The sequence below is a fragment of the Ceratotherium simum genome, chromosome 8, assembly GCF_057802395.1.
Source record: "Ceratotherium simum simum isolate JZ-2026a chromosome 8, ASM5780239v1, whole genome shotgun sequence".
In the NCBI taxonomy this organism is placed as follows: domain Eukaryota; kingdom Metazoa; phylum Chordata; class Mammalia; order Perissodactyla; family Rhinocerotidae; genus Ceratotherium; species Ceratotherium simum.
In genome coordinates, this window is record NC_141907.1 from 35,864,065 (window position 1) to 35,877,320 (window position 13,256).

Sequence of the window (13,256 nt, forward strand, 5' to 3'; positions counted from 1 at the left end):
GTTAATGACTAAAATGGACATTCAGTCCAAACTTCCTCTCTCTGAAATGAGAACGCATGCTTTGGTGTCACAGATATTAGAGTTGAATCCAGGTTCAGCCCCTCACTAGCTATTTGAAATTTGACGATTTCGGTAACCTTTCACAGCAGTGGAATTAATTATATCTACTCATCAAGATTGCAGTGCACATCAATAAACCACCAAATATATTACCTAGTACGTAATAGGTTTTCAATAAGTGATAGTATTCCTCCTCATAAAAGGTCATCAAACTTCAGCTTAAATGTATTTATCATTGAGTTACTCATTCTCTTGTAATTCTCTTCCATTTATAGGGTAGTAAACAAGTTGAAAAAGTTCCTTCTTGTGTCTCCATGTATTTCATTTCAGCCATAATAAGTTGCAGCCACCACAATATCTTAAGGAGTTAAAAAGATGAACTTTTTCAGTGATAACTTGTATTTTACAACCTAAAAAAGTATTTTACAACCTAATCTGGGCCTATATAACCTTAAAGAAGTAGTAAGAACCTTGATTTGGTGTTTGTCCTAATTTTGATAAGTAATGGGAAAACACTGAAAAATGTTGGCATGGATTTCAAATCCGAGGACTTTCTTTTTTAGCTCCCATCCTCCTTGACCCCTTGCTTGCATTTTTTACTTATTACAGCTAGGATAGGCTAGCTTATGTTGCGTAACAAAAAACACAAAATCTTGCGGCTGGCCTCGTGGCCTAGTGGTTAATTCAGCACGTTCCACTTCAGCGGCCCAGGTTCGGTTCCCAGGCACAGGTCTACACCATTTATTGGTGGCCATGCTGTGTCAGTGACCCACATACGAAATAGAGGAAGATTGGCACAGGTGTTGGCTCAGGGCAAATCTTCCTCAAGCAGAAAGAGGAAGATTGGCAACAGATGTTAGCTTAGGGTGAATCTTTCTCAGAAAAAAAAAAACAAACAAAACAAAAAAACCCGCAAAAAACACAAAATCTCACTGGCTTAAAAAAAGACATGATTGTCACACTACATGTCCAGTGAGGGTCAGCTATAAGATCTGATCTATGTTATCCTAACTCCTGGATCCTAACTGGTGGAGCAGAACTTTCCAGAATGTTGCCAGTGACTGTGGCATGCTCTATATTTAATAGCTTTCACCTGGAAGAGACACAAGTTACTTCTGTTCACATTTTATTGGCCAAAGTAAGTCGCTTGGCCGTCTCTGAATGAAGTGGGGAGAGGTGGGGGATGGGCACTAAGTGCAATCTTATCATGTGACCAGGAGAGAACCAAATATTTGTGAACAACCCAAATAACTTCCACAGCACTGTTTATTAACTCCACCTCTGAGAAACACCTCACTGTGCTCTCCTTTTGTAAGGATTTATGTTGGTTCCCTTCCTATCTCTATCTATAAACTCTCCTCTGCTAGTTCCTTTTATTCCTCTTTCCTCTCTATGTGGACATTACTTAAGAGGGTCGTTGGCCAGTTTGTGCTTTTTTCCATTCTCTCTCATAACTTGATCTACCTGTAAAACTTTAGTCATCAAAACTGTGTGGATAATTCCTACACCAACAGCTATCTGTGTTCCAGACCTACATTTTTTTGGGGGAAAGTATCTACTTGGAAGATTTGTGGCATCTCCATTTCCCTAGTCTTGCTGCAGTCAAGACATCCAGTAATTTTATATGTCCACTTTCATCCAATCTATCTGCTCCCTTTTTATTCCTTTCTTTTTGTATTATTTTACAATTGAGTCTTTTTTCCGTAATCTATCTATTCAAACAATTTTACATTAGAATCCACTCTATCTCCTTCCCTTTGTTCCTACTTGCCAGGAAAAAGAAACAAACAAGAGGAACACTTTATCAATTCAACTGGTTTTGTTTTCTGTTCCTACACCAGGAATATTGGGCAGCACTGGTAAAATTCACTTAACTACACAGAATGACATCACTGAAAATTCCTGGTCACCAACTTCATGTTGGCTCTCACTGTTCCCTAGCAAACCTTTACTCTGTATATATCTTTCTTAAACAATTCCCTTTGTCATATTCCAGAATAATTTCAAACTTTCATTAGCTTCTTTCATTTCTTATGTCTCATTTACTATTCCTTATAGGAATTAATCTAATATTTTCCCTTACAGAAAAATTAAAGCCCATCAGGAGTAAAATCCTTCAATTTCCAAGCCCCTATCCTTCCTAATTATCTGCATATTTACATCTCCTACTCCCTTGTCCTAGAGGAATAGATGCCCATCGTCTGGCCAAGGACACATTTCTTTCCCTTTGTCTGCATTCCACTTTCTCTCGTACACTTAGTGACCCTTTTTCCTGCCTTCATTCCTTCTCTCAGTTATATTTTCAAATTTCTTCTCTACTTGTTTTTTTATTTTAACAATCAGAATACGTGTATGCTTAGCTGTTTCTCATAGTTTTTTTCCCCTTTTTTTCTCTCTCTTTTTTCCCTCCAGCTTTATTGAGGTATAATTGATCAACAAAATTGTATCTATTTAAAATATACAATGGAATTATTGGATATACATATACTTTGTGAAATGATTACCACAATCAGGTTAATTAAGACATCCATCACCTCACATAGTTATCTTTGTGTGTGTCTGTATGTAATGAGAAAATTTAAGATCTACCATCTTGACAAATTTCAAGTATATAATACGGTATTATTAACTATAGTCACCATGCTGTATGTACATTAGATTCTTAGAACTTATTCATCTTGTAACTAAGGCTTATACCCTTTGACCAGCGTCTCCCCATCTTCCCCACCCCCAACCCCTGGTAACCACTATTGTACTCTCTATTTCCGTGAGATCAACACTTTTTTTTTTTTCCCCACAATGTATATATAAGTGAGATCATACATTATTTGTCTTTTTCTGTCTGGCTTATTTCACTTAGCATAATGCCCTCTAGGTTCATCCATGTTGTTGCAAATGGCAGAATTTCCTTATTTCTCATGGCAGAATAGTATTTTATATACATATATATATATATATATATATATGTATGTATGTATGTATGTATAACTTTGTTATGTTGAGGTACATTCCTTCTATACCTAATTTGTTAAGAATTTTTATAGTGAAAGGATGTTGAATTTTATCAAATACTTTTTCTGCATCTATTGATATATCATGATTTTTATTCTTCATTCTATTAATGTAGTATATCAATTTTCATAGTTTTAAGAGAAAAACAGCTCTTTCTTGAGTCTTCCATTTCTTTCCATTTTACTCATTCTCTTTCATCTTAGCTTTCAAATATATACACGTGGAAATAATATTCTATACTTCATTTCCCTAATTTTCCCTCCACATCTCTATTGTCAAGGTGGCCAGTGGCTTTGCTGCTAAACCTACTTTTGTGATACTTGTCTCACTGATTATTTGAAAATGTATCCTTATTAATGTTCTTAAAATTCTCCTTTCTCTTGACATTCTTCTCATCAATCTTTTGGAGTATTAAATTCCAAACACTTTTGCCACGTTTTCTTCCTCTATTTATTCCTTATGCGATATTTCTCTAGGTTCTGTCCCTTGGCTTCCTCTATTCATTATTAACACCCTCCATGCTGGTGATTTCTAATTCTATAAATCCAACACAAACATGTATGGATACATCCACCTATTGGTCATCTGTCTTTGGTTGTTCCATAGACACCTCAAATTTAGCCTAATCAAAAATGAAATCATCATATTATCCCTTATCACTGCAGCAGAACACACTTCCCCTTAAACTTATTACCTATTTACGTACATGGTACTTTCATCCACACAGTTACTCAAGCTAGAATCCTGAGAACTACTCTTGAATCCTCCATTATTTTTTTCGCAAACTAATGCTCCACCCTCTATTTTATTATGCCAATCTCCTCAACTTCTTTTATAACTTCTGTTTCCTCCTTTAAATTCTCAGTAAGACTATAAAAATAGGGTTTTTGGAATTTCCTCCAAACAGCCTCCCTGACAATAGACTTTCTCCTTCACATGACTTGCAATGTGATCCTTCTACAATACAAATCTTGATTCACTTCTTTGCTTCTTATCTTTCTATTAATCACCAGAATAAAATAAAATTTTCTCAACAAAGCAAGCTAAAATCTTTTATCTATCTCTATCTTTTCAGATCCATTGGTAGTCAACCCATTGCTACACTTTACTTTGTGATTCTGTCAAATTATATGCCTTTCCCCTAATTCAAGCGTTCTCAGTTATGGATTATTTTGCTCACTCCCCATCTCCAAGGGACATAGGCAAGGTTTACAGACATTTTTTGTTGTCGTAACTTGAGAGGGCTTGCTAGTGGCATCTTTGGATAGAGGCCAGAAATGTTGCAAAACATCCTAAAATGAACACCACAGCCTCCAATAACAAAGAATTATCTGAACCAAAATATCAATAGTACCAATATTGAGAAAACTTGCCCTAATTCAACATTGTAGTTCTCATCTCTGTGCCTTTGTACACGCTGTTCTATCAGGATGGAATGCTCTTCTCTTAATGTCTATCTACTTTCTACTAGTTCCTCAAGGTTCCTTCTTTGCATCACTTCCTCTAAAACTATTGGCTCGTCTTCGGTGCAAATTATACTTAAGAATTTATTTTACTCCAATCACAGTATCATTTACTGACTCTCCACTGTCTCCATTGCCAATAATCCTCTCCCTGGTATTAAAAATCCTACAAAATATGGCAACAAACTACATTAAAGTTTTCCTATCCCAGTGTTTCTTATTCACATTCTTTGATTATTCAAAATGAATTATTCATTTCCACAATTGACATACTCCTAAAATTTTGATCATTTGTTCCTTTTAATTTATATGCTACCCTGTCTTTCTGTTCATCTTTAGCAACTAAACTTTAACCAGGTTTTCAAGGTTCAGCTTATGCAAATCCCTGATTCCTTAAGGCTAATCCATTCAGCTCTACCATTGACTTATCCCCATTCTGGTCATCTACTCACTTTTTCTAGTTCCTTTTCTTCATTCACTAAAAACTTTAGCACCAAAATCAGTCTTTATGTCTACATAAATTCCTAATACAGTCATGAAAGAAATACATCTGGATGGAATTTCTAGTTGCTTAAAAGTCTCATTTTTAGCAATGGTTTTAATGTTTTAAAATACTAATAATGATAATGATAATAACAATAATAGTAGGTGACACTGTAACAATACACTTACTATAGTCCAGGCACTGTGATAAGTCTCTTAATATCAGTTGTTTCTCATCTTCTTATCCAACCTCCATATTTCTCAGCACATTGACTTCCATATTGTAAATCACCTTTTCTATCTACAGTAGCTAGCTCATTTTCCCTCCAAACTCATTCTTCATTGTTGTCTATCCTGCTGTGTGCCCTAAGAAGTGGATCTATATGAAGTGCATCCATGGCTTCCTTTGCTTTCTGGCTCCCATTTGAATTTGGCCAACAGCAGGCATCAGGAGGTCAGAGAAGGGGAAGTTGAGGCTCTTATTCCTCTGGCTTCCACCTTATGGGGTCACTTTAGTTTAGCTTCATTCCTCTAATGATGACTGCAGATCCTTTTGCTCATCTTTCCAGGTTGCTTATCCCCAGTAACATCACTCCAAGCAATTTTTCATTAAGACTTCCAAGCAGTTGATCCTACCACTTGATCACGATCATTCCACTCCTCAGTGAAGCTTGTTGTTATCTCAGACTAGATGATGTTTTCCTATTCCTTTCCCAGTAACACCTTGAATATTCATTAAAGTTATATTTGTTTAATATTGCTCTTCCCCATTAAATATGTTTCTGTCATGTTAACTCCTGTTTTGATCACAACACCAGGCACATGGGGAGCACTCAAATGATATTTTGAATGACTTCTTGCTTAAAAAGGTGACATAAAGGGTATATAGTACTGTGAAATAGGATTAGGAGGTGGGATAGTTTATTTTGGGGTAAAGGAAGACTTTTAGGAAGAAGTGAGTTCTAAGCAGAGACTTCCTGTACATAATATTTCTGGATATCCTCCTAGTTGTCTTGTCCTTGCATTCTTTTGAATTCACATGACATTTTGTTTTTTCTTATAACATGTCCTAATTCTACTTTGTATTCTTACTACTGGTCTACTTGACACCCCACTCAGCATCCCTGTACCCGACTCCATAATGACTTTTATCTCTCAGGGAATATGTGTCTTTCTTCACTCTGTAGTATCTAGCAGAGACCATGGCATAGAGGTGGTACTCATTTTTTGATGTAAAATATAGATCTTAACACTCAACTCCAGCATTGTACCCCAATGTTAATTAATAGTTTAACATTCATTTATTAAATACATTATATTTACCAGACTTTGTTGTCTTCCCTTGGACTTGTTGTTGCTAAAATTCTCAGTTCTTTTCAAATGAACTACAATTCAGTCGTGTCACTCAGCTCACACTTTTCTGTAGTTAATTTTTGCTTTATGAATGTGTAATTTTTACTTAATTTTGTTAAATTAATTTGTTTATTTTGGCTCATTTTCCAAGATCTGAACTGATAATTTCAGAATAATGCTCACAGAAATGAGGTAAACATCTTGTCCATGGACATTGAAGACATGTGTTAATTCACTGAAAGAATCAAACATTTCCATTTGGCACATTCAAATAAAATGCAGGGTCTTGATGATGAAAACCCCTTGGGGTATTGATCTTTCTTATATTATCTTTTATTTTCAATTAAAAATAAATATACTGTTTGTGCATGATCTGTGTTATGTGTTGAATTGTGTTTCTCCCAAAATGATATGCCGAAGTCCTAGGTCCCATACCTCAGAATGTTATCTTAGTTAGAGATAGGGTCTTTACAGAGATAATCCAATTAAAATATGGTCATTAGAGGAGGCCCTAATCCAATGTGAATGGTATCTTTTTAAACAGGGAATTTGGACATAGAGACAGACATCCACAGACAAAAACTACATGAAGACACAGGGAGAAGATGGCCATGTGACTGGAGTGATGCATCTGCAAGCCAACACATGTCAAGGATTGCCAAGCCAAGCACCAGAAACTAGAAGATTGGAGGAAGGATTCTCTCCTAGAGCTGTCCAAGAACATGGCCCTGACGACAATTTGACTTCTGACTTCTAGCTTCCAGGACTGTAAGACAGTGAATTTCTTTGGTTTTAAGCCACCCAGTTTTTGGTAGTTTGTTATGGCAACCCTAGTAAATTAATATAGCCTGTATGCAAGTATTCGAATGGTGTTCTTTTCCTTCTTCTGCATTTCATAGTAGTATAATTCATTTTCTTCAGTTTATTACCACTAAAACCTCAAGAAGAAAATTCCACAAATCAGCACCAATAGCTATAACCTCATAGTGACAAAATAGTAGAATAATCAGAGTTCCAGACCAATGGAGTTTTCTAATGCCATCCATAAGCATTGGCACTCAGAAACTCAGATATATTCATCTGTATGCTTACAACAGGCATTTCAACTCGTAAAAATTGCTCTAGAGATAAAGGCAAGACTTTTCTTTTAGGTGGTATTGATACTATAAATTCTAAATAATCAGCCTTAAAAAATCAATAGTAATTTCTGAAAATTGTATAACATAAATCGTCTTTGCTTATATACACTTACTTTGAGCAGAAGAAACAATTAGCAGGGCTTTTGTGTCCCTTTGTGAAGCATTTGAATCTATCCAAATAATATCACCAGTAATTCCCTCTGTGTTTAGTTCCATTCACTTTCCTTGTTCTTTTTTCACAGTGACATTTTGGTTCTGAACATTTTTCCTGATATTTGGATTTTGTAAAGTCTGCAGAAATATTGTAATTGAGTTTTTACACTCATAAGTGCAGCAGTCTGCCCTAAGTCAATGCTGATGCATTCATTCTTGTTAATAACCTGTGGGCGCATAGTCTCAGGCAAGAGAAGACCCTGAACATTGAGCTTTTTTGGACGCATGCAGCGCATCTTAACCCACAGCTAATGGATTGGCCTCAAAGTTGTAGATTTTATAACGGATTTGTCTCATGGCTATTTAGTACCTGACTTGGTTGCTGTTTTAAATTATGTCTCCTTGGAGAGTGATATTCCAAATGCCTCCACTGAAAGCAGCAATCCCTGACCCAGTTCTGAGTGAAGAGTTTTCCTAGGAGTCCTTGTTCAAAAGGGGTAATGTTCCATATCTATAAGTGGAAGTCAGGAGGGACAGCCTTAATTCTCTAGGACTGTGATTTTGTTTCAATGTCTATGTCAATACTCTTGACTCAAAACTATGTGTGAACCAAGGCTAGATTACTGGCATGTTGCTTAGAAGGAGCAAAATGAGTGGTGGAAAGACCACTGAGCCATCCCTATTTCCTTCCCTGATCACTCATAGTCATCATGTTTACTGTGTTGATATCCAAATGGTCTCTCTTGGGAAAACAGACACAAGATAATAGTTATGAGAACTTCTAAGGTCATAGAAAGAAACTACAAAATTCTTATTTTTACTCTTATTTCCATGGATGAGATGCTTTCTGATCAATTAAAGTCATATTCTTGAATCTGTTTTGGAACTATGCTTTTCAATGGTTTGTCTATTTACCAATATCACTCTGTTTGAATTACTATTGATTCATATTACATGTCAGTTATTTTAGTTTAAAATAGGATAAGAACCTCTTATTATATGTCCTTAAATTTTCTTAGCTATTTCATTTTACTACTCTTTCAGATTAATCTTAGAAATAATTTCTCAAGTTAAACATTTTCTATTTTGATTGGGATTTTGCTTCTTATATAAATTATTTGGGGGAATAATGTAAACCTTTGCAGTTATCAGTTCACTTTCATTAAGAAAAATAGTATAATTTCTCATTTATTTAATTCTTCTGTATCTTTTTGAGTAAAGTTTCAAACAAGTTTGATTTTTGTGATGAATATCTTCAGATAAAAGTGACTAATATTAGGGAAATGCAAATCAAAACCACAATGAGATTTCACCTTGCACCCATCAAGATTGCTATAATTAACAAGACAAGAAATAACAAATGTTGGAGAGGATGTGAAGGAAAGGGAAGCCTCATACACTGTTGGTGGGAATGCAAACTGGTGCAGCCATTATGGAAAACAGTATGGAGATTTCTCAAAAAATTAAAAATAGAAATACCATATGATATAGCTATCCCACTACTGAGTATTTATCCAAAGAATAGGAAATCAATAATTCAAAGAAATTTTTGCATCCCTGTGTTCATCACAGCGTTATTCACAATAGCCAAGACATGGAAGCAACCCAAGTGGCCATCAATGGATGAATGGATAAAGAAGATGTGGTATATATATACAATGGAATACTACTCAGCTGTAAAAAAGACAAAATCATGCCATTTGTGACAATATGGATGGACCATGAGGGTATTATGCTAATCAAAATAAGCCAGACAGAGAAAGACAAACACCATATTATGTCACTCATATATGAAGCTAAACACATGGATCAGGAGAACAGATTAGTGGTTACCAGAGGAGAAGGGGGTGGGGGGAGGGTGAAAGGGGTAAAGGGGCACATATATATGGGACTAGACTATTGATGGTGAACACAATGCAGTCTATACAGAAACTGATATATAATAATATACATCTGAAATTTACACAATGTTATAAGCCAATATGTCCTCAATAATTTTTTTAAAAGTGGCTAATATTAGTTAGTAATTATATTTGTCTGATATGAACAAAGAGTCCAAATATCATTAGTTTAAATGAGATAGACTTTTCTTTGTGTCATGTAATTAAGTCTAGATTTTGGTTGTCCAGGACAGGACTGCCATTGTGGCTTTATGATATGATCAATGTTTCAGTCTTCTACTTTCCATTTGCACTGCCATTCTTAGCAACATGTTTCCCTCTTAAGAGTGCCTCATGGTTGAAAAATCATGACTGCAAAGCTAGCCATCACATCAACAAAGACAGCCGTCAAATCTAGAATTCAGGAATAAATGAGAAGGAGGGGAGAATGCACTGCCTGGTGAGTAAACCTCCATAATAAATTTACTGGAAGTCTCATTCAGTGATTTCTGCTTATATATTAGCCGACTCCCTTGTCTTCAAGTGTATCTTGGGTATGTAGATTTTTTTTCATAGGCATATTTCTACCCTAAAATACAGTGGATCTTTCCACAAATAGATATCGAGTAGGATCAATCTATACATATATATGTATGTATATTTCTACCTCCCGTTCCAGTTTCTCTCCCATTTTCCAGTTTCTCCCCATCAAGAAAATTCAATACTGAAATTTGTTTTTAAAAATACCATTATGAGGAACTGAAGGACAGTAACACTGCATTGTTGACCTAGTGATGGGTCATCAGTTCTCTTTGCTGCCTAGCGTTTTCCGTCATTGATCATTTACTGCTATTCTTACTTCTAATAAACAATGGAAATCTGTCATGACAAAAGTGGGCTCTGAATAATATTATCTGTTCAAAAGTGAATATGAAACTGACTGTAATTCAGGTTCTTTTAAGATTTTTAATGCATCTACTGCTATTTATGCCACGGAGTGACTCAATTTTCTCACTATTTTTATGTGTTCAAACTGTTGTTAAAGTTTTCTTCATACAGTATGCTATGGCTTCATTTGTATGTGACATAAATGTTTGATTAATTTATTAAATTCTGTCTCTATTCTTTTCTCATTAACCTGAGAGAAAATAGTATGATACTGTTATTTACATTATCCTTTTTTGTGATGTCAAATCACACTTTCAATTTATTAAATAACTTAGAAAGTAAAAGTCTAAGTCTGTGAAAATGTCTTTCAATTACAAATTAACCCAGCATTTTATCAGAGTTCTGTCAGAAACAGAAATGACTCTTGGTATTGCAAATAGAGGAAATTTAATACTGGTAATTGGATACACAGATCATGGAAGACCTGAGAATTTATACAGAGAAACATGAGATAACCCAGACAGTAGAAACAGTGTGAAGCTGCTAGCACCCCGAGGCTGGAGGAACATAGGAGGTAGTATGACTTCAGTCCGAAAGCCTGGACTTGAAGTTGAAACTGAAGTGGTATTCCTGCCCTGCTCTGCTCTGCCCTATCCTCTGGGAATTGGGACCATGGCTGGCCAATGGTAGCTGGACCATTGAGGGTATGCACTCTGGTGATAATGCCTGAGGTAGAGAGAAATGGGGAAAGTTAGCATGACTTTTGGTTTCCTTCAGTCCTCCAATCTCTGCCCAGTAGCTCCCAGTGACCAGACAGGGTTAAAAACAAGTTGGCAAGAAAGTCTAGGAATGCAACTCCCTGTGTTAATGTCAGATCAAGAAAGGGCAAGTAATGGGTTTGAGAGCGAGCAGACAAACGACTAACACAACTCTGTTTTTCCCTACAGATTCATTGTTTGTTCTTTTCTACCCCAATCTGGGACCCTGAAGAGTGGCCTCCAAGAGTGACCTCCATGGACAGCATCACATATACCCCCTTGTCTTCTGGCTTCCATTTGAGTTTAACACTGGTTGAAGATTGAGAAGCTAGGAGAAAGGCAGTTGTGGATATTTCTTCTGATTCCATCTATGCCAGCTGCAGTCAGAGTCCTATTTTTGGCTCTTTTTTCCTGGCTCTGGCTCTTCCTGGATGTGGTCACATCATTCTCCCATTTACTCCTTTGGGTGTAGGTGGGGTAAGATTTCTTTGTTCTTGCTAGTCCCAGCGTACTTCATCATCCTTTATTGATTCCCTTAATTCTGCAAATACTTCTGTAAACACTCCGCTCATTAAAGTATCTTCATGTAAACCCTTTGAATGTATAATCTATTTTCTGCCAAGTCCATGTTTGTTACATTAAGCAAATGAGTTTTGTCTTTACAACCACTAGAATAATTCAGTATGAGTGCAAGATAATCATCATTTTGATGTTTGGACTTGCCTGTCTATTGGCAGTCGGACTTATTTACCAATACATTAGAAATAACACCCTCTCATTTTAGATAATTACTTGGTTCAACTTAATCTTAAATTCACATGTAAATATGAGCATTGAAATCAAATGACATTGCTCAATTATAAAATAGTGCAGGGATGGACCTCAGAGAGGTCTGAAGCTCAGGTTGCCAAGGATATTCTGTCCGGAAAAATTGCTTCAGTCTTATAGAAAACCATTAGAACTGTCTATGTTCATTCATACTAGTTACTACAAGTGGTGGCCAGGCAAGCACATAACCAGTTTCTAGAATAGGTGAGTGGTATTGCTAGTCTAGACAGCTTCTTCGTGTCAATTTGAAAAAAGAATGCAACTTCTCTGGACAGTCACATTCATGTGGGCACAAGATTTGGGAGCAGGAAACACATTTATATGAAGGAAAAAATATCTTTTGTTTGGGTAGACTCAGTCCCACCAGAGAATTCAGAACTTCACAGCTAATTTAGTAGGAGAGCATGCAGGGGGCATGGGACAGAAACTACTTACCAACCAGACTTAAGTGTTTCAATATATTAACAACCAGTATGGCTATTTGTTCAAAGATCTCAGTTTGAGAAACGTTGCTTTATGTGGCTATGATTGATTTACTTTCTTTTTCATGTTGCTACACGTTATTAACAGGTAGGGCTTTCTCTCAAGAAATCTTGAAGGAATTAAACATTATTTTTAACATAAACAACTTTTTCTTTCTGTGATCTTTTCCTCTTTCACCATGTTTATTGAAGCAGGAACTTTGTTTTCTAAAAATGGTTTCCGGAATCTTTACCAAAATCACCATAAATTTGGGTTGTTTTGCAGATTGTAAGAAAACACACAGAAACAGAGAGTAGAAAACTACTTGCCAGAGACTGGGGAGTGGGGGAGATAAGGAGAGGTTGGTAAAAGGGTACAAACTTTCAGCTATAAGATGAATGAGGTCTGAGGATCTGATACCATATGATCCAGCTATTCCACTGTTGGGTATTTATCCAAAGAACTTGAAAACACCAATTTGCAAAGGTACATGCACCCCTGTGTTCATTGCAGCCTTATTCACGATAGCCAAGACTTGGAAGCAACCTAAGTGCCCATCAAGGGACGAATGGATAAAAAAGCTGTGGTATATATACACAATGGAATACTACTCAGCCATAAGAAACGATGAAATCCAGCCATCTGTGACAACATGGATGGACATTGAGGGCATGATGCAAAGTGAAATAAGTCAGAGGGAGAAGGTCAAATACCGTATGATTTCCTTCATTAAGTAGTAGATAATAACAACAATAAACAAACACATAGGGACAGAGA